This window comes from Perca fluviatilis, chromosome 8, assembly GCF_010015445.1.
Source record: "Perca fluviatilis chromosome 8, GENO_Pfluv_1.0, whole genome shotgun sequence".
NCBI classification, from domain to species: domain Eukaryota; kingdom Metazoa; phylum Chordata; class Actinopteri; order Perciformes; family Percidae; genus Perca; species Perca fluviatilis.
The window spans coordinates 31,230,260-31,257,980 of NC_053119.1; the positions used below are offsets into that span (position 1 = coordinate 31,230,260).

General features: G+C 40.7%; 1 protein-coding gene and 1 long non-coding RNA gene across 3 annotated transcripts in view; one reads left to right on the forward strand and one right to left on the reverse strand.

The window, feature by feature from the left end:
• Positions 1-27,721, forward strand: part of LOC120563984 (synaptotagmin-9-like) — a 309,829-nt gene that overhangs the window by 40,194 nt on the left and 241,914 nt on the right. The gene's annotated exons all lie outside the window — the stretch shown is intronic.
• Positions 14-3,153, reverse strand: LOC120563990. Its single transcript, XR_005640045.1, has 4 exons — positions 2,974-3,153; positions 1,831-1,870; positions 1,659-1,715; positions 14-40 (listed from the first exon to the last, which is right to left on the reverse strand). It is a non-coding gene; the product is annotated as an uncharacterized LOC120563990 (long non-coding RNA).

Sequence of the window (27,721 nt, forward strand, 5' to 3'; positions counted from 1 at the left end):
CTCTCAGCATACACTCCCTCCTGGTGTTGATGTTGTCACACTGAAGCAGGGGTGAAAAAAATGACAATTTAGTCAAATGTGGTTGTTATGGTGGCACAGGGAAGGAGCTGGTTGTCTAAAGATCAGAGGCCTGTACTACGAAGCAGGATTTGGCGTTAACAAGCTAACTTAAGGCTCAACCCAGGATTTTCTGTACTACGAAGGTGGATCAGTTGTTATCGGGTTCAATCGCCGTGGTAACTCATGCTGAACACCTAACCTAGTCGGGAGCAGGTTAAGTTTGAGATCAGAGATCAACCGGTGTAAAAGCACCGCCTACTGACCAATCAATAGGTCGATTGATAACGGCGTCACCATTCTTAAAGAAGATCAGGCGGAGCTCGGTGCAGAGAGAGAGAGAGAGGGGGAGAGAGAGGGGGAGAGAGGGGTGTGCTCATAAAAGTTAAAACATTGAGAGACCAACAACCCCGTTAACATGGGTATTTTTATGAAATATAGCCTATATATTTTAATGGGAGGGAATTACATATCGGCTTCTTGAGCCGTGTGTCGCCAATGTACACATCGGTTTGAATTATGTTTTTATATTTTTTATTTGCTCTCACGATCGCTTCCCACTGCCAGGGTTGCAACTGAAATAACAGGCTAAAGCAACAACAGTTTATGGAAAGCACAAGTGTAATTATGGTCAGATCTTCCTGACTGATGAGGAAGTGATATTAATAAGCGTTGTGATTTAAACATCTACAGCGTCGGCTATTTATTTATTCTTTTGCCAGCTTTCCTTCCTGTTTTAGGAAGCAGTGACTGTATTGCATTTTCCCTGTAAAACCGTGTCTGTGTTCTTCATATTTATGGAGAATTATATTATATTTTTATTTATATTTTCTTATATATAACATGCGGCTCTGGTAGATGTTTGCGATTGGTCGTGGTGTGCAAACACCGCCTCTTTTATGTGAACGTGCGCGCCGCTGGAATGGGAAACCCTGAGTTGACTGAACTAGTTGATAACCGGCGTCGTAGTACAGGTTATGCGGGACCGCGGTTGTTAGGTTAGGTGAAGCCGGATTACTGAAAGAGATCCAGGACAAGTTGATCTTGCTTCGTAGTACAGGCCTCTGGAGGGTCATTTCAGTCTAAACAGGACGCCTAACCCCTAAATGCCCCTGACAAGCAAGTTTGTAGTTGTCTTGCATGTTTTACATAGCCATTGGTGTGAATGAAATAACATAGTATTTGGATAAAAGCAGTATACAAGTAAATACAAAACGTATTTAAAAAGGTGCTCTAAGCGATGTTGGGTGACGTTATTCTTGTTGATGTTCACAGTATTTTCAAACAAAACAAAGACTAGCTCGCTCCTCCTCATCCTGTATCCACCTTCTGTGCTTGCAAATCAAGCAAATCATTCTTGTCGGTTATTGGCTGAACGCTGGAACACGGTTTGTTATATTTTTGTGGTCCAAACAGTGTGTTCCGGGGACAGGCAGCTAGCGGATAGTGAGATGTTTACTAAATGTGACAAAAAAAATTTGTAGCCTAAAAAACGTGTGACATTGCTTAGAGTACCTTTAAATAAGCATCTATGGACAAGAAAACCTTACAATAACCACCAATAAACCAAAAAAAGGTACATTATATGAATTTCAACTAACCAAATCTGTGATAGACAGGACTTCCTTAATCCTCTGCCCCTTCACTCCTCCTTTGCTCTTGAAGAGGAGAATAAAAAAGGAGAATAAAGAGAATTAGCACATATCACATTGAACAAATTACAATGATGCCAATCAGCTTGTGCTAGCATTGAGCAAGTAATATTTTACTTACCATCCCTAGGAGGTTGCCACAAGCTGCTTTACAACTTAAACTGCAAAAAGATGAGATACATATATTAGAGGTGTGAGCAATGGAGAAAATATCAAAATAAAAGTAATTATTAATTATAGTCAAACACATTTAGTGCACACCTACATACACCTTCAACCTACAATACGGCCCTGTGATTTCTGTGATGTAGAAAACTCAGATGGAATCGGGAGAATATGATAATAAAAATAGAATAAACTGTTAACACTAAATATTGTGGAATATGCCAAAAATGTAGCAGAAATTGTTAAATTAATACAATCATTTTGAATGTAAGCCTACTGACAGACTAACAATTTCACAGCTAAACTTTGCTTCTGCTCCAAACGCCTGCCCATCAGCACAGAGGCAAAGCACAGAGCAAGTAACGTTATAGCTCATCATTGCGCCTTTAAAAAGGTCAACACCAACGAGGTCAAAGTTGAAATAATTTTAACTTTAAGCGCAGCGCTTGGCGGCAGTTCTGAGTGGTGCAAGACACAAAAGTTAGCGCTTCATCAAAGATATCTGCACAGCTCTCCACATAGGAAACTTAAGACACACACAGCGTAGAGCAGGTTTACCGCGTTCTCTTAATACATCCATGGGATGAACTGTAGGCGGCTTAACTGCACCTACCGAGCCACATACCCCTATGACACGCCAGAAAATACGCAGCTGCCCAGTGCAGCCCGGGCGGATAAATGGTTGTCGTCGCCGCCATCACGCACACACACACGCACGCGCGCACACACACACACACACACACACACACACACACACACACACACACACACACCACACACCACACACACCACACACACACACACACACACACACTTTGTCTACAGGCCAGTTTTGCCCGGTCCAATATTGCGGCGACGAAGAGCAACAAATAAGTTAACCAAAGCAGTCAATGTGGCATCTAACGCTGTCAATAAACAGTAACGTTAAGTCTAAAATTAGCACTAGCTAGCCACCAAAAGTTAACGTTAGCCAGCCAACTCCCTTCAACTCTGAAGAGTGAAATTCGGCTCTGTTGCACACATTTCGGTCAGTATTACAGAATTAACGTTATGTGACAGTTAGATACTTTCTAATCTACTACAGAAAATGAACACTTACCAAGTAGTGGATTTTCCCCTTTTTTATTTTTGCAGCGTCCTCCAAATTTGGCGTTGGAGATGGTTGCAGCCAGAAATGGGCGGAAAGAGCGCGCACAGTCTCGCACATGCGCAAAGGGCACGCTGTCTCGCACATGCGCAAAGGGCGGTCCCGTATGAGACTTTTTTTAGGCGATCTAACGTAAATCAATCTCATAGGTGGAGCTATTAATATATTTTTAGTTAAACCACTTAAATATATATACATATGATCTTAAATAGATATATTTAAATAAAGCAAATTATATTTTAATGTGTCACCTCTAAGAAGGCCTTGAATAATTTTTTTGAGTGCATGACCTCTTTGTTGTTTGCTGCGATCTTCTACAGTTTTAGATTTGACCTTGAGAGAACATCCTGTGTCTTTTTTAACAGATCTATAGCAGCTTCAGCTGTAGGAAGGGACTTCAAGCCGTCATCTACATAGAAGTCGCGCATCAAAAAGTGCCTTACGTCTGGGTCGATGTGGAACTTGCTGACTTGGACAGACTGGTACAGGCCATGAATTGCCACTGCAGGTGATGGGCTGTTACCGAAGACATGGACCCTCATGCGGTAATCCACAACGCTGTCTTGGAAACACAGAAAGCGTGGAAAGTTCCTGTCTTCTTCTCTTACCAGTAAACAGTAGAACATCTGTTCTAGGTCTGCTGTAAAGGCGATGGCTTCTCTTCTGAAGCGGATCAGAACTCCAAGTAGCGTGTTGTTCAGGTCAGGTCCAGTTAACAGCACATCATTGAGAGACACATCGTTGTATTGGGCACTGGAATCAAACACCACACAGATTTTCTTTGGTTTCTTTGGATGATACACTCCGAATGTCGGTAGGTACCATCGTTCTTCTTCCTCATTGAGTGGAGGGGCTAACTCAGCATGGCCATTCTTAAACATCTTGTCCATGAAGCTGATAAAGTGCTCTCTCATTTCAGGCTTCTTGTCAAAGTTACGCTTGAGAGACACTAAACGCCTCACCGCTTGTGGCCTGTTGTCAGGGAGCCGCTGGCGTGGAATCTTGAAAGGTAACGGTGCCACCCAACTGTTGCTTGAGTCTTTTTGTAGCCCTTTATCCATTATCTTCATGAATGTGGCATCTTGAATGGAAGGAGCCACCCGGTCGTCGTCCGCCTGAACAGAGTGCATCCCAGGTGGTCAGCTTCACAGGGGGGTGACTGGTGACCTGGATGTTTCTGAACTTCTCTTTAACATTGAACACATTAGGGCATGGCTCAAAGAGAGTGGGACATTTCAGCTCTGTGGTTTGTGTGGAAGGCGTTGATTGTCAGAGGTTTGTGGACTTTACCTAGACACACGTTACCAACAATGACCCACCCCAGGTCCAACTTCTGTGCGTAGGGCAGGTTGTGAGTGCCGTTGACCTGTTTTCAGTCCTAGAAGCCGTATCTGCATGGGCGATGAAGCTGAAGCTTGGATCATTCAAGATGCCAGCCTGCTGGCTAACAAAGTCTACAAAGTACGCAAATGGAGCATATGGCACCCGGTTCTGCCGTTTGAAGGATGCACCTACCGATGCCCACTTCTCTTGCAGACGGAACGGGAGTTTCTGTACTATTGGATTGACTCCTCTTGCCGTGTCTAGGAAAGAGAAGCCAGGCAAGTCTCCTTCAGCTTTGGCTGCCTGCAGTTCCATTAGTAGGTCGCTCAGCTTCATTAGCTTAGGCCCATCTCTTCTTGTTATTCTTGGAAAACTGTCAATGCGTTTGAGCATTGACATGTACCTGCTTTCCTAACTTGCACACCACCTAACTTGTTCCGCTAGTTCCAACCCTCATACAATTTAATTCAACCCTGCGTTGATACGCCACAACAGACACGACAGTCAAAGTCAAAGTCTACTTTATTATCCCAAAATTGGGAAATTTGTTTGGTTAAAGTGCAGCACATTGCACATGCACACACAGGCATATAAGTAGGTACCCTCCCCTGCACACTTACACACACACAAAATAACATTTAGGAATACATAGTTAAGTAGTAAAGTTAAGTTTACAATTTAAAAACCATAAAAGAGAAACAGTGTTACCAGAGTGGACAATACAATTCATTATCTTGTCTTGTGTCTTTCACTAAAAAGTCCAATAGCAGAGGGGACAAATAACACGCTAAACCTTTTGGTTCTAATTTACCTTTGCAGCAGCCTACTATTGCCACAATTGCTGAGTTGGAACCGCCCATATAAGGGGTGGGTAGGATCCTTAACTCCTCATTTCCACCAGATGCGTAATGGCTGCAGAACGGGTCCGCTGCGTGTCTGCTGTGTGCTCCGCCGTCCGTCAATACCCACCAGGTCCGGATTTGTTGCGGCACGGCTGCGGCCGTGACTGACAGCTGTAGTCACGAGGACCCACAAGTTCTCGCGAATTCACGTAGAATAGAACCACAAAACCAACAATAGTTAGTTTCCATCCTGAGGAGTAGAGGGGAAACAGCTCTGTGCTGTGTTTTCAAGGTGTAGTGCAGGGAAATATGATCCGCCGTGAGCACGGTGTATTTTATTTTGAAAATTAACCAGATGTTTTATTTTGCTTCTGTGCTCGACTTCCTGTCCCGCACTATCTGCTGTGTGCCGAATTGCTGTGGAGCTCTCCGGTGTCCGGCAAAAATAGAAGCTCTGCGTATCTGCTGCGGAGGGCTACGGACCGCCGGAGCTGGGATGCAGTCGGAATGCAGCCAGTGGAAATACACACATTGACTTTAATGGAAACCTAATGACTCCGCTGCCGTTTCGGAGCCGTTTCGGAGCCGTTACGCAGCCGTTACGCATCTGGTGTAAATCCATGGTAAGAATCTGCTCAGCCTTACTTACAATAAGATCTGACCATAGCTGAGTGACTGACGTCTGACTACATCCAATAATTTTGCTCGCTGTCTTTACAAAACGCTGCAATTTATCTTGGTCTTGTTTGTGCATGTTCCCAAATACACAATGACAATTCGCTCTGAAGGACTGTTTTATAAAACAATTCTAAAATAATACTGTCCACTTGAAAGTAGTTAAGCTTACGTAAAAAGAACATCCGCTGTTGTAATTTTTTACCTTAGAGTACATATCAAATTTGAGTTGGGCATCAATTTCAATTCTTAGGTATTTGTAGCTACTAACCCTCCCAATTGTGTTTCATTAACAATGCTGTTAGGGATCTCACATTTATGACGTCTAAAAATGAATGACCATTTCTTTTGTTTTATTTCCATTAACAGCCAGGAAGTTATCTTTACACCATTTGGTGAAGTTACTCACCTCTTCCTCAAAGCTGGTTAGCGCTGAGCTATCAGGTTTCAAATACCCCACAATGGCAGTATCATCCGCATATTTGAAAAAAGTATGTGTGGATGTACTAACTCGGCACTCAGTATAAAGTGTGTAGAGGGGACAAAACACACCCCTGAGGGGCTCCGGTGTTAATGGGCCTGGAGGTGGAGGTGACTGAATTAAACCTAACCTGTTGTGTCCTATTTGTTCGAAAACTGTTTCTGTTACAATGAGCAGGGGATAGTGGACCCAAACGCAGGCAGGCAGGCTGAAGGTTTGAACACAAGGATTTATTGAACAAAAACACAAAAATAAACCAAGGAAGTCCTGAGGCTTCGGCAGGCAAAGAGACAATTCCAAAAAAGAAGAAAAGTCAATACAAAAAAACAGAAGTGCAAAAAACCAGGAACTTCAAAACTGACATGGGGAAAGCACACAAGCACACACAAACAAACCAGGCAAGGACACAAAACGGACACAAAACGATCTGACAAGAGACAAAGGGAACACAGAGGCTAAATACAAGAGGTGATGAGCAAACAGGTGATACAACAGGTGAAACACATTAGGGCGGGGCAGAACAATCAGACAAGGCAGGAAAACACAGGAAGTAAAACTAGACACAACAAGACAGAAAACAGACTATCACAATAACACAGGAAACAGAAAAATACACAATCCACAGAACACACAGTCAAAACAGGATAAACAGAAACACAATGAACAGGGCAGTAAGAAAACAGAAATATACAAAACAGAGAACAGAAATACACAGAATAAAAATACAAAACAATCTAACATCATCAATGGAAATAGCAATGTCCCTTCCAGTTAAATCTTTTATTCTATCAATTGCCTTTGTCTGCTGTTCAGAATAATCAACCTCATCAACCACGCAGAGCATCTATTGAGTCAGCAGACCAACATTTTACCTCCCTTGTCTAGACTTTTTCCCGGCGTAGCAGGGACTGGTATGCTGGTATGAGACGAATCATATTGTGGTCTGACTTTCCTAACCCTGGCAGGACTTTGGCATAGTATGCTTTTTCTATGTTACCATAGCATAAATCAAGGCAAGACTCATCCCGAGTGGGACATGACACATACTGATGGTAGGTTGGTAACAGTTCAGTTAGACTGCAGCGGTTGAAGTCTCCCAGGATAAACTTTGCTGCGTCAGGGGATTTTGCCTTTGACTGTGCCACCAGATCATGTATGGTTTTGCCCGCCTCCTCTGTATCAGCAGAGGGTGCAATGTAGACAATAAAAATACAGACCTGGTTTATCTCACAGGGAAGGTAATATGATCTAAGGTTCACTGCTAAGAGTTCAATGTCCTTGGTACAAAGTCTGTTTCTGACGGTCACCTGTGATGGGTTGCAGTACTTGTTATTTATAAACATGCACACGCCCCCTCCCTTGCTTTTACCGGAGCTCACATTTCGGTCCGCCCGAACCACGGAGAAACCCTCCAAATCGATGGCAGATCAGGGTCTGTCTTGGTGAGCATGGTTTACGACAGATAGCTCAGACAAGACTGACGATAATCCGACAGATATTGCACGCTTGCCCGAAGTTCATCAACTTTGTTCCGTATACTCTTCACATTGCCAAGCATGATGGATGGTAGTGGCTGCCGAAAGGGCTTTCTCCCAAAAGGCGTCCGCACACCACCTCTCCTTAGGGATGGACTGCGGCTAAAAAACAGCCCTGGACTTTCTCCCAAATAGGCCCATCATCTGGCCATTCGCCCCTAGCCGTGCGCGACATACACTAGCCAGGAAGTCCTGATACTATGCCACAATACTGTAGCCTATCAGACAAGGTATTCACAGCAAGTAACATCTCAAAACCAATGATGATAATTGGGGTCAGTTTATTAGCCATTTGCGGTTGGTACCATCTTTACAACTAAACACTCTCTGTAGAGACAGGTGTTTAGGCTTTTGCTGAGGGTGGTAAGCAAAAAAGTGTTCCAGGCTTTGACTATCTGACTTGGGCTGTGTGAAATATTGTGATGTAGAGCATCCTGGGACATCCTGGCACTTCCCTGCACTCTCCCTGTCATCTTTTGTGCTGCAACTATCTTCAACCTGAATAAACAAATGATTTTAAAGATAGGTTATTAGCTATTATTGATGATATAATGTGTTGCTTTGTGTTAAAGAATTAGCATTGAATAACCTATTTAATATTTTGTCAATGTCATATTACACTTTTGATTCATATTAAGGCTGTGAAATGATGAAAATGACTAGGCCCTATCTATTTTGTCCGTGAAGCCTTCACAAACAACCACCAGGTCTTCTTTGCCAGTTCCACAATAGTAAACACAAATATGAAAGACAAGGAAAAACTGCACTCTGATGGAAGAAAATGCAAAACAGAAAGTGCAAGCTAGGATTTTTTGGTTAAACTTTTGGTTAACTTTGGTGAATTATTTAGCCCCCTTCCCTGTTAGCACGTTTAGCGTGGTACCAATGCATGCCTGATTTTTCCCCCTTTAATTCAGTACCATAGAATAATACCAACATACCACATCTTACACTGAAAAAAGAAAATAGTTGAACCAACTTAATTGAATTGTTTCAATTGGTAACACCTCATGAATTAAGTTCTTTAAAATTAAGTTAATAAGTTAGCTTAACACAATCGATTTAAGTCACATGTACTTAACAATTCAATTGTTCTCAAATCAACATTTTGCATTAATCCAATTTAATATTAAGGCGAATCAATTTAAAGTTTTCAGTTTTTCCAACTCAATAATTTGCACAACCCTAAAGTAAAATATTGCTATTTTCTAACCTAATACTATGGTTTAGTGTAAATTACTTTTTGTAGTAACCTTAAAGTGAACTTTTAGTTTGTTTAATATAATTAAAATTACAATTTTAAGTTGGCTGAAAATATAAAAAAAAAACTCAAAATCTGATTTATACTTTACTGTATAAATGTAAAAACAAACAGCTTTTGGGCCAACACATTACACATTTGTCTTTTTTAAAACACATAGGGCCCTATTTTAATGATCTGAAACGCAAGTATCAAAGTGAAACACAAGTAGCGGATGTGCCTGGTGCACGCCAGCGGGAGCTTTCCGAGATGCGGCAAAGTAATAAATACCCGTCTTGGCCGGGTGGCGATGTGGCTGCGGCCTCTCGGGCGCATCTCCTCAAGTCTGGAGAGGATTGCTGCAGCCATGGAGCGTGGGCCTCCAAACGCACCACCTGCAAATGTTGTGCCCCTTCCTCCTCCGTCCACTCCATCTCCGTCCACCCGCTCCACCAGGAGCTCATCGCGCATTGCCACTCCAGGACCAGAATCCGCTGGAGTGTCCAATCCCAACGTAGTTCAACATCACGTCTCCTTAATTCCTCTAATATTTCCTCATTTATGTCATTAACACATCCATGATTCATGGAAATGTTGTGTATAACACAACAAGCCACAAAGAATGCTGCGACTTTTTGAGGACTGTACTGTAGCCTCCTGATCTATCCAAACACCTTATAAGCGCATTTTCAGTAATATTTTTCTTTGTAATTATGTATGGTTTGCAAAAATGGGAACTGCATGCGTCCGTGTAGATGAGAGAAGCAAAGCGTATGCGCGTTGTGCACACGCTACATTATGGCCAAGCGTGCGCCCCTAAAATAGCATCTGAATAACGTGCTACTGACTTTAGACTAGTGCCACTGACTTTAGACCAGGTTTTTCCTGGTCAGTGGCAGAAATTGTTTTCTGAAACTGCAAAATAGCACCAGGTAACGTTTGCGCCAGAACACACCTCCTCTTTTCGCTGAACCGCCCCGGGAGCGCAAATACATTCCCTAATTTACCGACGTGCGTCTGTGGAGGGAAAAGTCCGCTGTGCGTCGGGTGCAAAATAGGAATCATACATGCATCAGTGTACAAAGGCAATTGCGCTGAGTGCAAGATAGTGCCCATATGCACAAAATGCACAAGTAACTGTTAGTAGGACCACAAAGTTATTTTGTCAAAGTGCAAAATAGTGCAACAAAGTATTAACACAAATATGCCTAACAATCGCAACACATATAGTGCTATCACTAAGTGCCAAGAGAATACAGAAACTTCTTTAACCAGCTATGAGCAATGAATATTATGCATTTGAACAGTGTAGCTGACCAATGGCGATGAAAAAATATAAATACTACTTTTAGAATTTTAAAATCACACTGTCACAACAGTTTGTTGTATAATTGAACACATCAAAACTGAAATGCAACCTTTCCCTACAAATGGAAGGAAATATGTCTGGGAGAGAGAGAGAGAGAAAAAAAACTACCGTAAAAACAACTTCTGCCAGGAGACAAGGAGGAGAAGAGAGAAGGAAAAGAGAGGAGGAGAGGGGAGGAGAAGAAGAGGAGACGAGGAGGAGAAGAGAGAAGGAGAGGGGAGGAGAAGAGAGAAGGAGAAGAGAGACACACGCCGGCTCGTCGTACACACACCACACTCTTCTCTCTTCTCATCTCTTCTCTTCTGCTCTCCTTTCTTCTCTCTTTCTCTCCCTCTCTCTTTCTTCTCTTTCTTCTTGTTCAGCCCCATTCTTTTCACCTAATATTTTTTTTCTTTTTTTCCCCCTATTTTTTTTTTTTTTCGTTCTATGCAGTATATATCTGATAATAATGAAAATATTTCTTCTGCTCTCAGTGTCTGAAGTGCTGGCGTGTACTACAGGAGACATATTAAGAGCAGGTGCTATCGTTATCAGATCAAAGAGATGTTTATAAACATTGCCCAGGCCCTTAGTAACCATGACAACACTTTCACAGACAGTCTACTGATTACTCCAGGCTTGCTGTAGGAGTCAACTAACTAGACTAACTATGATCATCAGTCTATATCATTTGCGTTCCACTTCTGTCTGTCTGTCTGAAAATCTGGGGAAAATCTGCTCAGTTTTGTGATACGCCTTTTACTTTTGGCTGGTTGAGCTTCCAAATGACAAGATGTCCATTTCGTTCTCCATTTGCTTCAATGATCAAACTCCTGGATATTTCCCAGCGAAACACTGAACGAACTACTTTTTGAAATCGCTGATATGACCACATTTTTACGTTTATCCATATAAATTTTATACCGATACGTTCACAAAGGCCTTGTGGTGCTCAGGATCACGTCATTTGACTGATAGCAGTTATCGTATTTCCACTGTGAGGCTTTGTTTGAGAGCTCGCTCTCAGGGACTCTGAATAGCTGAAGCACAGCACAGTGGTCTTCCACTTCTCTCTGAATGTCTTCTCTCTCCCCCTCTCTATCTCTCTGTTTCTCTCTCTTTTCTCTCTCCATCCCTCCTTCTCCCTCTCGCTCTGTCCTCTCTCCATCCCTCCCTCTCTCTCTCTGTCTCTCTCTACCATGACAACAGATACACACCCAGATACTACAGGCAGGAATATGAACTTTAGTCTGTCTTCTCTCTTCTATTCTCTTGTTCTGGTCTGTCTGTCTGTCATCTCTCGCTCCCCCTCTCTATCTCTCTTTTTCCATCTGCCTCTCTCTCCCTCTCTATCTGTCTCTCTCTCTTTCTCTCTCTATCCTCTCTCTCTCTTTCTTTCACTCTCTCCATCCCTCCTTCTCCCTCCTGTCTCTACCTCCCCCTCTCTTCCTTTCTCTCTCTCTCTCAATCTCTTTCCCTCTCTCTCTCTGTCTCTTTCTTTCCGTTTGCCTCTCTCTCCCTCTCTATCCTCTCTCTCTCTTTCTCTCTCTATACCTCTCTCTCTTTCCCTCTCTCTCTCTCTTTGTCTCTCCCTCTCTCTCCTTTCTCTCTCTTTGTATTTCCCTCTCTCTCTCATCCCCCTCTCTCTCTCCCCCTCTCTCTCATCCCCCTCTCTCTCTCTCTCCATGTCCCTCTCTCTCTCTATTTCCTTCTTTCTCCATCCCTCCTCTCCCTCCCTCTCTCCCTCCTTCCCTCCCCTCTCTCTCTCTCTCTCTCTCTCTCTCTATCTTTCTTTCCCTCTCTCTCTCCTTTCCTCTCTATCCCTCTCTTGTTTGTTCTATGCAATGGATATGGCTGATAATAAGTCTTTTTAGTCAATTTATTGAAACTTCCACTTTTGACAGTTTTACAGTTTAGCTTACCGCTTTTCTACAAATGTATTTCAAGAAATTATTTTATTATTATTATATTATATTAGTGGTGTTCTTCAACTTTTCAATGAAATTCATACTTATTGAACCAATTTCCACTTTTTCAACTATTCTTCTGCTTCAGCTAAAGACCTCACAATGTTCTACATATTTTGTCATTTTTCAACTTTTATAGCCAACAATTCAGTTTAGCATCAACTTTGAACTTTTTAACGATTTCCACTTTTTCAACTATTCTCACTATTTCAACTTATTATGGATTTGAGCTATTCATCCAGTTAGTTATGAACAGTAGTCTATACAGATACTACAGGCAGTAATATGAACAGTAGTCTATACAGATACTACAGGCAGTAATATGAACAATAGTCTGTGGTCTTCCACTTCTCTCTGACTGTCTTCTCTCTCCGCCTCTCTATCTCTCTGTTTCTCTTTTCTTTCTCTCTCTCTCTCTCCCTGTCTCTCTCTCTTTTTCTCTCTCTCTCTCTCCTTCTCTCTCCATCCCACATTCTCCCTCCCTCTCTCTCTCTGTCTCTCTCTCTTTCTCTCTCTCCTTTCTCCATCCCGCCTTCTCCCTCCCTCTCTATCTCTTGTTTCTCTTTTCTTTCTCTCTCTCTCCCTGTTTCTTTCTCTTTTCTCTCTCTCTGTCCTCTCTCCATCCCTCCTTCTCCCTCCCTCTCTCTGTTCTCTCTCCATCCCTCCTTCTCCCTCCATCTCTCTCTGTCTCTCTCTCTCTTTTTCTCTCTCTCTCCTTCTTTCTCCATCCCTCCTCCCTCCCTCTCTTACTTTCTTTAACTTATTGAACCAATTTCCACTTTTTCAACTATTCTTCAGCTTCAGCTAAAGACTTCACAATGTTCTACATATTTTGTCATTTTTCAGCTTTTAAAGCCAACAATTTAGCGTCAACTTTGAACTTTTTAACGATTTCCACTTTTTCAACTATTCTCTCTACTTCAACTTCTTCTTACAGATTTCAGCTATTCAACCAGTTAGCTTTAGCAGTTCAGCTATTCAGCATTCCCACGCATTTTCCGCAGGAAATGCATTTTCTAGTTATTATTCCCTCTTCCGTACGTTTTTTGGCTCTCTGTAACTTCTGCATACTTTCACCTATTTAAACCATTCAACTTTTCAAATGTTCACCTCTTTCAGCTAATGATGGGACTTCTTCAACTTTTTTTCTACTATTTATACTTTTTTAAATTTTAAGCTTTTTAACACTTTTTTTTAACATTAAAGTCAATGAGAGCAGCCTTCAAATCCTTCAAATCCTCTTCTGCTTCAAAATGTATCTCCTCCTACATTCTTCCACCTACAGACGTGATTCAAACTTTAAACTGTTCACAAAATATTCAGCTATCCGGCAACTAACTTTCAGGTTGATACCTTTTACAGTTTTTGTTAAAAAGGTGTTTAAGTTTAGTGATCATTTCAGGAAATTTTATCGATTAAACAGAGTGTGTATTGCGTGAGCTAGAGTGGATGACATCATAGCTAGAGGGTGAAGCTTCTAAAAAATTATCTTTGTCCCTGCTCAATAAATTGTTCTCACGCCCACAATATCTACTTGTCATACACAATTTATACATCAAAACGTAGGTATTTTTGTCTAGTTTCAGAAAATCTGCTCAGTTTTGTGATACGCCTTTTACTTTTGGCTGGTTGAGCTTCCAAATGACAAGATGTCCATATCGTTCTCCATTGAATCCAATGATCAAACTACTAGATATTTCCCAGCGAAACACTGAACAAACCACTTTTTGAAATCGCTGATATGACCACATTTTTACGTTTATCCTTATAAATTTTATACGGATACGTTCACAAAGGCCTTGTGGTGCTCAGGATCACGTCATTTGACCGATACCGTTATCGTTTCGGCAGTTTGAGCCTTTGTTTGAGAGCTTGCTCTCAGTGTCTCTCAATAGCTTCAGTTTGGCCCAGCTGAGAGTTTCAGCAGGTGTTGCTCGTTAACTTGATTACACTTCAAGGGACATGTTTATATAAACATTCACTGGCCAGTCGTTACCATGACAACAGACACCCACCCAGAGACTACGGACAGGAATATGAACTTTAGTCTTGTCTTCTCTCTTCTATTCTCTTGTTCTGGTCTGTCTTCTCTCTCCCCTCTCTATCTCTTTGTTTTCTCTCTCTCTCTCCCCTGTTTCTCTCTTTTTTTCTCTCTCCATCCCTCCTTCTCCCTCTCTCTCTTCCTCCCTCCCCTTTCTCTCTTTTTCCTCTGCCTCTCTCTCTCTTTCTCTCTCTATCCCCTCTCTTTTTCTTTCACTCTCTCCATCCCTCCTTCTCCCTCCCTCTCTCTCTCCCCCTGTCTCTTCCTTTCTCTCTCTCTATCACTCTCTTTCCCTCTCTCTCTCTCCCTGTCCCTCTCTTTCTCTGTCTCCTTCTCTCTCCATCCCTCCTTCTCCCTCCATCTCTCTCTGTCTCTCTCTCTTTTTCTCTCTCTCTCCTTCTCTCTCATCCCGCCTTCTCCTTCCCTCTCTCCCTGTCTCTTTCTTTTTTCTCTCTCTCTCCTCTCCATCCCTCCTCCCTCCCTCTCTTACTTTCTTTAACTTATTGAACCAATTTCCACTTTTTCAACTATTCTTCAGCTTCAGCTAAAGACTTCACAATGTTCTACATATTTTGTCATTTTTCAGCTTTTAAAGCCAACAATTTAGCGTCAACTTTGAACTTTTTAACGATTTCCACTTTTTCAACTATTCTCACTATTTCAACTTCTTCTTACAGATTTCAGCTATTCAACCAGTTAGCTTTAGCAGTTCAGCTGTTCAGCATTCCCACGCATTTTCCGCAGGAAATGCATTTCTAGTTGGGGGAATGCTGTTCTACTCCACCTATTGTTATTCGACTTTATTTATTTTTAATTTTATTATTCCGTACGTTTTTTGGCTCTCTGTAACTTCTGCATACTTTCAGCTATTTAAACCATTCAACTTTTCAAATATTCATCTCTTTCAGCTAATGATGGGACTTCTTCAACTTTTTTTCTACTATTTATACTTTTTAAAATATTCAGCTTTTTATCACTTTTTTTAACATTGAAGTCAATGAGAGCATGCTTCAAAGCATTCAAATCCTCTTCTGCTTCAAAATGTATCTCCTCCTACATTCTTCCACCTACAGACGTGATTCAAACTTTAAACTGTTCACAAAATATTCAGGTATTCGGGGTGTGCTCAGTGTTTTGATATCTTTTACAGTTTTTGTGAAAAAGCTGTTTAAGTTTAGTGATTATTTCAGGAAATTTTATCGATTAAACAGGGTGTGTATTGCTTCCCTAGAGTGGATGACATCAACGCCTAGAGGGTGAAGCTTTGAAAAAATTATCTTAGTTCCTTGTCTGTAAACTGCTCTCCGCCCCCACAATATCTACTTGTCATACACAATTTATACATCAAAACGTAGGTATTTTTGTCTAGTTTCAGAAAATCTGCTCAGTCATGCGATACGTCTCATACTTTTGGCTCAGCGAGCTTCCAAATGACGAGATCAACAAATTTCTGTCCATCCGCTCCAATGATAAAAGGCGTCCATATTTTCCAGCGAAGAGCAGAACGAACCACTTTTTTAAATCGCTGACATGCCCACATTTTTATGTTTATCCATATAAATTTTATACCGATACGTTCACAAAGGCCTTGTGTCTCTAACGTTCAAGTCGCTGTTTCGATAGCATGTACTGTTGTGGATTTATTAAGGATTGTTTGAAGGGTTCTCTCACACTGTCTCTCACTAATCAGGTGTGGGGATTAATGATCAAAGAGATGCTTTATAAATACTAAAGGAACAATGTTTGTCTGTTCTGAAGATAGTGCAGTGGTTATGGCACATGGCTAGGGTGTGGAGGGCCCGGGTTCAAATCCCACTGTGGCATATCAATCACTGTGTCCCTGGCTAAGGTGTTATTTGACTTTTCAACTACTCTCACTACTTCAACTTATTTTTACGGTTTTAAGCTATTCATCCAGTTTAGCTTTAGCAATTCAGCTATTCATGTTTTATTTTGCAAACACACACATGCACACACGCAAACACACACATATACACACACACAGACACACAAACAGACACATAAACACACACACACACACACACACAAACACACACACACACACACACACAAAGACAGACACACATGCAAACACACACACAAACACACACACACACACACTACTCAAAAACACACACACACACTCCCACCCCCCCCTTACACACACACACACACACAAACACACCCCCCACACACACACACACACACACACGCCGGCTCGTCGTACACACACCACACTCTTCTCTCTTCTCATCTCTTCTCTTCTGCTCTCCTTTCTTCTCTCTTTCTCTCCCTCTCTCTTTCCTCTCTTTCTTCTTGTTCAGCCCCATTCTTTTCACCTAATATATTTCACATCTCATCTCAGCTAGATTGATGCTTTTTCGTTCTATGCAGTATATATCTGATAATAATGAAAATATTTCTTCTGCTCTCAGTGTCTGAAGTGCTGGCGTGTACTACAGGAGACATATTAAGAGCAGGTGCTATCGTTATCAGATCAAAGAGATGTTTATAAACATTGCCCAGGCCCTTAGTAACCATGACAACCCTTTCACAGACAGTCTACTGATTACTCCAGGCTTGCTGTAGGAGTCAACTAACTAGACTAACTATGATCATCAGTCTATATCATTTGCGTTCCACTTCTGTCTGTCTGTCTCCTTATCTGTCTGTGTCTCCCTCCCTCCCTCTGTCTGTATCCCTCCCTCTTGTCTCCCTCTCTTTCTCTATGCCTCCCTCCTTCCTTCTTCTGTCTCTCCCTCCAGGGTCATTTGTGATTTCATGTATATCGCCTGTTTCTTTTCAGGCAATATATCCACCTCTCAGCTCTTTAGGGTCATGCTTGTTTGTTCTACGCAATGGATATGGCTGATAATAATACAAAGTCTTTAAACTTTCAGCCTTTTTAGTCTATTTTAGTCAAAGTTGCTATCTTTCTTTTCCTCTCCTCTCTTTCCTCTCTCTGTCCTTCTCTCTTTATTCTCTTTCTCTCCTCTCTCTTCTCTCTTCTCGTCTCTTCTCTCCTGCTCTCCTTTCTTCTCTCTTTCTCTCCCTCTCTCTTTCCTCTCTTTCTTCTTGTTCAGCCCCATTCTTTTCACCTAATATATTTCACATCTCATCTCAGCTAGATTGATGCTTTTTTGTTCTATGCAGTGTATATATCTGATAATAATGAAAATGTTTATTCTTTCAGCCTTTTCAACTTTCATCTTTAACAGTATAACAGTATTAATTTGTTTCATATTTCTGCATATATGAGTCATTATCAGTTAGAAAATCTACTCAGACCTCACAATGTTCTACATATTTTGTCATTATTCAACCTTTAAAGCAAACAGTTCAGTTTAGCATAAACTTTTAACTTTTTAATGAAATTCATACTTATTAAACGGATTTCCGCTTTTTCAACTATTTTCACTATTTCAACTTCTTCTTACGGATTTAAGCTATTCGACCAGTTTAGCTTTAGCAATTCAGCTATTCAGCATTCCCACGCATTTTCTGCAGGAAATGCATTTTCTAGTTATTCTTAGTTTTAATTGGGGGAATGCTGTTCTACAGCATTCCACCTATTGTTATTCGGTTCTTTATTATTCTTCGTTTTATTCCCTCTTCCGTACGTTTTTTGGCTCTCTGTAACTTCTGCATACTTTTACCTATTTAAACCATTCAACTTTTCAAATGTTCAGCTCTTTCAGCTAATGATGGGACTTCTTCAACTTTTTTTCTACTATTTATACTTTTTAAATTTTAAGCTTTTTAACACTTTTTTTTAACATTAAAGTGAATGAGAGCAGCCTTCAACTCCTTAAAATCTTCTTCTGCTTCAAAATGTATCTCCTCCTACACTCTTCCACCTACAGACGTGATTCAAACTTTAAACTGTTCACAAAATATTCAGCTATCCGGGGTCTACTTTTCAATTTGATATCTTTTACAGTTTTTGTGAAAAAGCCGTCTAAGTTTAGTGATCTTTTCAGGATTTTTTATCGATTAAACAGAGTGTGTGTGTGTCTTCTTAGAGTGATGATGTCATCACTCAGAGTGTGAAGCTTCAAAAAAATTATCTTTGTCCCTTCTTCTCAAATTGCTCTCACGCCCACAATATCTACTTGGCATACACAATTTATACATCAAAACGTAGGTATTTTTGTCTAGTTTTAGAAGATCTGCTCAGTTTTGTGATACGCCTTTTACTTTTGGCTGGTTGAGCTTCCAAATGACAAGATGTCCATATCGTTCTCCATTGGCTTCAATGATCAAACTCCTAGATATTTCCCAGCGAAACACTGAACGAACCACTTTTTGAAATCGCTGATATGACCACATTTTTACGTTTATCCATATAAATTTTATACCGATACGTTCACAAAGGCCTTGTGATGCTCAGGATCACGTCATTTGACTGATAGCAGTTATCGTTTTGCCACTGTGAGGCTTTGTTTGAGAGCTCGCTCTCAGGGACTCTGAATAGCTGAAGCACAGCACAGCTGACAGATTCAGCAGGTGTTGCTCATCAACTTGATTACAGACATCAAATCATGTTTATAAACATATCCACTGGCCATTCGTTACCATGACAACACTTTCACAGACACACCCAGATACTACAGGCAGTAATATCAACAGTAGTCTATACAGATACTACAGGCAGTAATATGAACAGTAGTCTATACAGATACTACAGGCAGTAATATGAACAGTAGTCTATACAGATACTACAGGCAGTAATATGAACAGTAGTCTATACAGATACTACAGGCAGTAATATCAACAGTAGTCTATACAGATACTACAGGCAGTAATATGAACAGTAGTCTATACAGATACTACAGGCAGTAATATGAACAGTAGTCTATACAGATACTACAGGCAGTAATATGAAAAGTAGTCTATACAGATACTACAGGCAGTAATATGAACAGTAGTCTATACAGATACTACAGACAGTAATATGAACAGTAGTCTGTGGTCTTCCACTCTCTGTTTCTTTCTCTCCCCTCTTATCTCTCTGTTTCTCTTTTCTTTCTCTCTCTCTCCCCTGTTTCTCTCTTCTCCTCTATCCCTCCTCTCTCCTTCTCTCTCTCTCTCTTTTTTCTCTCTCTCCTTCTTTCTCCATCCGCCTTCTCCCTCCCTCTCTATCTCTCTGTTTCTCTTTTCTTTCTCTCTCTCCCTGTTTCTCTCTCTTTTCTCTCTCTCTGTCCTCTCTCCATCCCTCCATCTCTCTCTGTCTCTCTCTCTCTTTTCTCTCTCTCTCCTTCTCTCTCTCCGCCTTCTCCCTCCCTCTCTCCCTGTCTCTTTCTCTTTTTTCTCTCTCTCCTTCTTTCTCCATCCCGCCTTCTCCCTCCCTCTCTATCTCTCTGTTTCTCTTTTCTTTCTCTCTCTCTCCCCCTGTTTCTCTCTCTTTTCTCTCTCCATCCCTCCTTCTCCCTCTCTCTCTGTCCTCTCTCCATCCCGCCTTCTCCCTCCCTCTCTATCTCTCGGTTTCTCTTTTCTTTCTCTCTCTCTCCCTGTTTCTCTCTCTTTTCTCTCTCTCTGTCCTCTCTCCATCCCTCCTTCTCTTCTCTCTCTCTCTTTTTTCTCTCTCTCCTTCTCTCTATCCCCTTCTCCCTCCCTCTCTCCCTGTCTCTTTCTCTTTTTCTCTCTCTCTCCTTCTTTCTCCATCCCGCCTTCTCCCTCCCTCTCTATCTCTGTTTCTCTTTTTCTTTCTCTCTCTCTCCCCTGTTTCTCTCTCTTTTCTCTCCATCCCTCCCTCTCTCTCTCTCTCTCTCTTTCTCTCTCTCTCTTTCTCCATCCCGCCTTCTCCCTCCCTCTCTATCTCTCTGTTTCTCTTTTCTTTCTCTCTCTCTCCGTTTCTTTCTCTTTTCTCTCTCTCTGTCCTCCCTCCATCCCTCCTTCTCCCTCCCTCTCTTACTTTCTTTAACTTATTGAACCAATTTCCACTTTTTCAACTATTCTTCAGCTTCAGCTAAAGACTTCACAATGTTCTACATATTTTGTCATTTTTCAGCTTTAAAGGCCAACAATTTAGCGTCAACTTTGAACTTTTTACGATTTCCACTTTTTCAACTATTCTCTCTACTTCAACTTCTTCTTACAGATTTCAGCTATTCAACCAGTTAGCTTTAGCAGTTCAGCTATTCAGCATTCCACGCATTTTCGCGGGAAATGCATTTTCTGGATTGGGGAATGCTGTTTTCACCATTCCACCTATTGTTATCCTGTTCTTTATTTTTCTGCTTATTATTCCGTACGTTTTTTGGCTCTCCGTAACTTCTGCATACTTTCACCTATTTAAACCATTCAACTTTTCAAATGTTCACCTCTTTCAGCTAATGATGGGACTTCTTCAACTTTTTTTACTACATTTATACTTTTTCAAATTTTAGCCTTTTTAACACTTTTTTTTACATTGAAGTCAATGAGAGCGGGCTTCAAATCCTTCAAATCCTCTTCTGCTTCAAAATGTATCTCCTCCTACATTCTTGCCCCACAAAGACGTGATTCAAAATTTAAAATGTTCACAAAATATTCAGCTATTCGGGGTCTACTTTTCAGTTTGATATCTTTAACAGTTTTTGTAAAAAAGCTGTTTAAGTTTAGTGATCATTTCAGGAAATTTTATCGATTAAACAGGGTGTGTATTGCGCTGCTTAGAGTGGATGATGTCATAGCTAGAGGGTGAAGCTTCGAAAAAATTATCTTTGTCCCTTCTCAATAAATTGTTCTCACGCCCACAATATCTACTTGTCATACACAATTTATACATCAAAACGTAGGTATTTTTGTCTAGTTTCAGAAGATCTGCTCAGTTATGCAATACGTCTCATACTTTTGGCTCAGCGAACTTCCAAATGACAAGATATCCATTTCTTTCTTCATTGGCTCCAATGTTAAAACTCGTGGATATTTCCCAGCGAAACACTGAACGAACCACTTTTTGAAATCGCTGATATGACCACATTTTTACGTTTATCCATATAAATTTTATACCGATACGTTCACAAAGGCCTTGTGGTGCTCAGGATCACGTCATTTGACTGATAGCAGTTATCGTATTTCCACTGTGAGGCTTTGTTTGAGAGCTCGCTCTCAGGGACTCTGAATAGCTGAAGCACAGCACAGCTGACAGATTCAGCAGGTGTTGCTCATCAACTTGATTACAGACATCAATGCAGGTTTATAAACATATCCACTGGCCATTGGTTACCATGACAACACTTTCACAGACACACCCAGATACTACAGGCTACAGGCCTCCTTCCATCTCTCTCTTTCCCTCTCTCTCTCTCTCTGTCTCTTTTTCTTTACCTCTGCCTCTCTCTCTATCTCTTTCTCTCTCTCTTTTTTTTTTCTCTCTCGCCTTCTCTCTTCATCCCTCCTTCTCCATCCCTCTCTTCCCCCCTCTCTTCCTTTTCGCTCTCCATCTCTTTATTTCCCTCTCTATCCCCCCTCTCTCTCTCTCTCCTTCTCTTTCTCTCTCTTTTTGTCTCTCCCTCTCAGACCTCACAATATTCTACATATTTTGTCATTTTCAGCTTTAAAGCCAACAGTTTAGTTTCGGTCCACTTTTGTTTTTATGATTCATACTTCTTTAAACACGATTTCCACTTTTTCTACTACTTTTCTTATTTCCTTTCTTCTCATTCTCTGGCACTGTTTTATGTCTTTGTCTTCTCTCTTCTATTCTCTTGTTCTGGTCTGTCTGTCTGTCTTCTCCCTTCCCCTCTCTCTCTCTTTTTCCATCTGCCTCTCTCTCTTCTCTCTATCTGTCTCTCTTCTTTCTCTCTTTATCCTCTCTCTCTCTTTTTCTTTCCTCTCTCCCTCCATCCCTCCTTCTCCCTCCCTGTCTCTACCTCCCCCTCTCTTCCTTTCTCTCTCTCTCTCCTCTCTCTTTCCCTCTCTCTTTCTGTTTCTTTCTTTCCTTGCCTCTCTCTCCCTCTCTATCCTCTCTCTCTCTTTCTCTCTCTACTACCTCTCTCTCTTTTCCCTCTCTCTCTCCTCTTTCTCTCTCTTTGTTTCCTTCTCTCTCTTTTCTCTCTCTTTGTATTTCCCTCTCTCTCTCATCCCCTCTCTCTCCCCTCTCTCTTTCCCCTCTCTCTCTCTCTCTCCCTTCTCTCTCTCTATTTCCTTCTTTCTCCATCCCTCCTCTCCCTCCCTCTCTCCTCCCTCTCTCTCTCTCTCTCTATCTTTCTTTCCCCTCTCTCTCTCTCCTTTCCTCTCTATCCCTCTCTTCTTTGTTCTATGCAATGGATGTAATTGCTGATAATAAGTCTTTTTAGTCAATTTTATTGAAACTTCCACTTTTAACAGTTTTACAGTTTAGCTTACAGCTTTTCTACAAATGTATTTCCAAAGGGTATTTTTATTATTATTATATTATATTGGTGGTGTTCTTCAACTTTTTCAATGAAATTCATACTTATTGAACCAATTTCCACTTTTTCAACTATTCTTCTGCTTCAGCTAAAGACCTCACAATGTTCTACATATTTTTCACTTTTCAACTTTTATAGCCACAAATTCAGTGTTTAGCGTCAACTTTGAACTTTTTAGACGATTTCCACTTTTCAACTATTCTCACTATTTCAACTTATTATGGATTTGGTATTCATCATTAGTTATGAACGTAGTCTATCACAGATACTACAGGCAGTAATAGAAATGTTATACATATTACGGGTGTAGTTTATAAAAGTAATTAAGTGGTCTATACAGACTAGGGTACTATGAACACTAGTCTATACAGATTACTGGGAGTATATGTGAACAATAGTCTGCTGGTCTTCCACTTCTCTCTGACTGTCTTCTCTCTCCGCCTCTCTATCTCTCTGTTTCTCTTTTCTTTCTCTCTCTCTCTCCTGTCTCTCTCTCTTTTTCTCTCTCTCTCTCTCTCCTTCTCTCTCCTCCCATTCTCCCTCCCCTCTCTCCCTGTCTCTCTCTTTTCTCTCTCTCTCTCCTTCTCTCTCCATCCCTCCTTCTCCCTCCCTCTCTTACTTTCTTTAACTTATTGAACCAACCTTTCCACTTTTTCAACTATTCTTCAGCTTCAGCTAAAGACTTCACAATGTTCTACATATTTTGTCATTTTTCAGCTTTTTAAAGCCAACAATTTAGGCGTCAACTTTGAACTTTTTAACGATTTCCACTTTTTCAACTATTCTCTCTACTTCCACTTCTTCTTACAGATTTCAGCTATTCAACCAGTTAGCTTTAGCAATTCAGCTATTCAGCATTCCCCCGCATTTTCCGCATGGGAAATGCTTTTTCTAGTTTTAATTTTATTATTCCTCTCTTCCGTACGTTTTTTTTTGGCTCTCTGTAACTTCTGCATACTTTCACCTATTTAAACCATTCAACTTTTCAAATGTTCACCTCTTTCAGCTAATGATGGGACTTCTTCAACTTTCTTTCTACTATTTATACTTTTTAAAATATTCAGCTTTTTAACACTTTTTTTTAACATTAAAGGTCAATGAGGCAAGCTTCAAATCCTTCAAATCCTCTTCTGCTTCAAACTGTATCTCCTCCTACATTCTTTCACCTACAGACATCAAACAAACTTTAAAATGTTCACAAAATATTCGGCTATCCGGGGTCTACTTTTTCAGTTTGATATCTTTAACAGTTTTGGAAAAAGCTGTTTTAAGTTTTAATTTAGGATATTTATTTATTAAACAAGGTTGTTGTATTAGCTGCTTTCGATTGGATGATGTCATAGCTAGAGGGTGAAGCTTCGAGAAAAATTATCTTTGTCCCTTCTCAATAAATTGTTTTCTCAGCCCACAATATCTACTTGTCATACACAATTTATACATCAAAGCATAGGTATTTTTGTCTAGTTTCAGAAGATCTCCAGTTATGCAATAGCGTCGTACTTTTGGCTCAGCGAACTTCCAAATACGATCCAATATCCTTTCTTTCTTCATTGGCTCCAATGTTAAAACTTCGTGGATATTTCCCAGCGAAACACTGAGCGAACCACTTTTGAAATCGCTTATGATATCCATTTTTACGTTTATCCATATAAATGTTATACCGATCACGTTCACAAAGGCCTTGTGGTGCTCAGGATCCGTCATTTGACTGATAGCAGTTATCGTATTTCCACTGTGAGGCTTTGTTTGAGGCTTCGCTCTCAGGGACTCTGAATAGCTGAAGCACAGCACAGCTGACAGATTCAGCAGGTGTTGCTCATCAACTTGATTACAGACATCAATGCAAGTTTATAAACATATCCACTGGCCATTGGTTACGATGACAACACTTTCACTGAACACACCCCAGATACTACAGGCCTACGGCCTCCTTCCATCTCTCTCTTTCCCTCTCTCTCTCTCTGTCTCTTTTCTTTACCTCTGCCTCTCTCTCTTTTCTTTCTCTCTCTTTTTTTCTTCTCTCTCTCCTTCTCTCTTCATCCCACTCCTTCTCCATCCCTCTCTTCCCCCTCTCTTCCTTTGCCCCTCTCCATCTCTTTATTTCCCTCTCTATCCCCCTCTCTCTCTCTTTTCCTTCTCTTTCTCTCTCTTTTCTCTCCCTCTCCAGACCTCACAATATTCTACATATTTTGTATTTTTCGCTTTTAAAAGCCAGCAGTTCAGTTTAGCGTCGACTTTTAGCTTTTTAATGAAATTCATACTTCTTTAAGCGATTTCCACTTTTTCTACTACTCTCTCACTACTTCAACTACTACAACATTCACTGGCCAGTAGTTACCATGACAACAGATACACACCCAGATACTACAGGCAGGGATATGAACTTTAGTCATGTCTTCTCTCTTCTATTCTCTTGTTCTGGTCTGTCTGTCTGTCTTCTCTGCCCCCCCTCTCTATCTCTCTTTTTCCATCTGCCTCTTTCTCCCTCTCTATCTGTCTCTCTCTCTTTCTCTCTCTATCCCTCTATCTCTATTTTTCTTTCACTCTCTCCATCCCTCCTTCTCCCTCCCTGTCTCTACCTCCCCCTCTCTTCCTTTCTCTCTCTCTCACTCTCTTTCCCTCTCTCTCTCTGTCTCTTTCTTTCCCTTTGCCTCTCTCTCCCTCTCTATCCTCTCTCTCTTTCTCTCTCTATACCTCTCTCTCTTTCCCTCTCTCTCTCTCCTCTTTCTCTCTCTTTGTCTCTCCCTCTCTCTCCTTTCTCTCTCTTTGTATTTCCCTCTCTCTCTCTCATCCCCTCTCTCTCTCCCCCTCTCTCTCATCCCCCTCTCTCTCTCTCCATGTCCCTCTCTCTCTCTATTTCCTTCTTTCTCCATCCCTCCTCTCCCTCCCTCTCTCCCTCCCCCTCTCTCTCTCTCTCTATCTTTCTTTCCCTCTCTCTCTCTCCTTTCCTCTCTATCCCTCTCTTCTTTGTTCTATGCAATGGATATGGCTGATAATAAGTCTTTTTAGTCAATTTATTGAAACTTCCACTTTTAACAGTTTTACAGTTTAGCTTACCGCTTTTCTACAAATGTATTTCAAGAAATTATTTTATTATTATTATATTATATTAGTGGTGTTCTTCCAACTTTTCAATGAAATTCTATACTTATTGAACCAATTTCCACTTTTTCAACTATTCTTCTGCTTCAGCTAAAGACCTCACAATGTTCTACATATTTTTTCACTTTTCAACTTTTATAGCCAACAATTCCAGTTTAAGCGTCAACTTTGAACTTTTTAACGATTTCCACTTTTTCAACTATTCTCCACTATTTCAACTTATTATGGATTTGAGGGTATTCATCCAGTTAGTTATGAACAGTAGTCTATACAGATACTACAGGCAGTAATATGAACAGTATGTCTATACAGATACTACAGGCAGTAATATGAACAGTAGTCTATACAGATACTACAGGCAGTAATATGAACAGTAGTCTATACAGATACTACAGGCAGTAATATGAACACTAGTCTATACAGATACTACAGGGCAGTAATATGAACAATAGTCTGTGGTCTTCCACTTCTCTCTGACTGTCTTCTCTCTCCGCCTCTCTATCTCTCTGTTTCTCTTTTTCTTTCTCTCTCTCTCTTTTTTCCTGTCTCTCTCTTTTTTTCTCTCTCTCTCTCTCCTTCTCTCTCCATCCCACATTCTCCCTCCCTCTCTTCCTGTCTCTCTCTTTTTCTCTCTCTCCTCCTTCTCCATCTCTCCTTCTCCCTCCCTCTCTTACTTTCTTTAACTTATTGAACCAATTTCCACTTTTCAACTATTCTTCAGCTTCAGCTAAAGACTTCACAATGTTCTACATATTTTGTCATTTTCAGCTTTTAAAGCCAAACCAATTTAGCGTCAACTTTGAACTTTTAACGATTTCCACTTTTTCCTATTCTCTCTACTTCAACTTCTTCTTACAGATTTCAGCTATTCAATCGTTAGCTTTAGCAGTTCAGCTGTTCAGCATTCCCGCGCATTTTCCAGGAAATGCATTTTCTAGATTTTAATTTTATTCCCTCTTCCGTACGTTTTTGGCTCTCTGTAACTTCTGCATACTTTCACCTATTTAAACCATTCAACTTTTCAAATGTTCACCTCTTTCAGCTAATGATGGGACTTCTTCAACTTTCTTTCTACTATTTATACTTTTTAAAATATTCAGCTTTTTAACCTTTTTTTTTAACATTAAAAGTCAATGAGAGCAAGCTTCAAATCCCTCAAATCCTCTTCTGCTTCAAACTGTATCTCCTCCCTACGTTCTTTCACCTACAGACACGCAAACAAACTTTAAAATGTTCACAAAATATTCAGCTATCCGGGGTCTACTTTTCAGTTTGATATCTTTAACAGTTTTTGTAAAAGCTGTTTAAGTTTAGTGATCATTTCAGGAAATTTTATTTATTAAACAGGGTGTGTGTATTAGCTGCTTAGAGTGGATGATGTCATAGCTAGAGGGTGAAAGCTTGAAAAAATTATCTTTGTCCCTTCTCAATAAATTGTTCTCCGCGCCACAATATCTACTTGTCATACACAATTTTACATCAAAACGTAGGTATTTTGTCTAGTTTCAGAAGATCTGCTCGTTATGCAATACGTCTCATACTTTTGGCTCAGCGAACTTCCAAATGACAAGATATCCATTTCTTTCTTCATTGGCTCCAATGTTAAAACTTCGTGGATATTTCCCAGCGAAACACTGAGCGAACCACTTTTTGAAATTGGCTGATATGACCACTTTTTACGTTTATCCATATAAATTTTATACCCGATCCGTTCACAACTTCCTTGTGGTGCCTCAGGATTCCGTCATTTGACTGATAGCAGTTATCG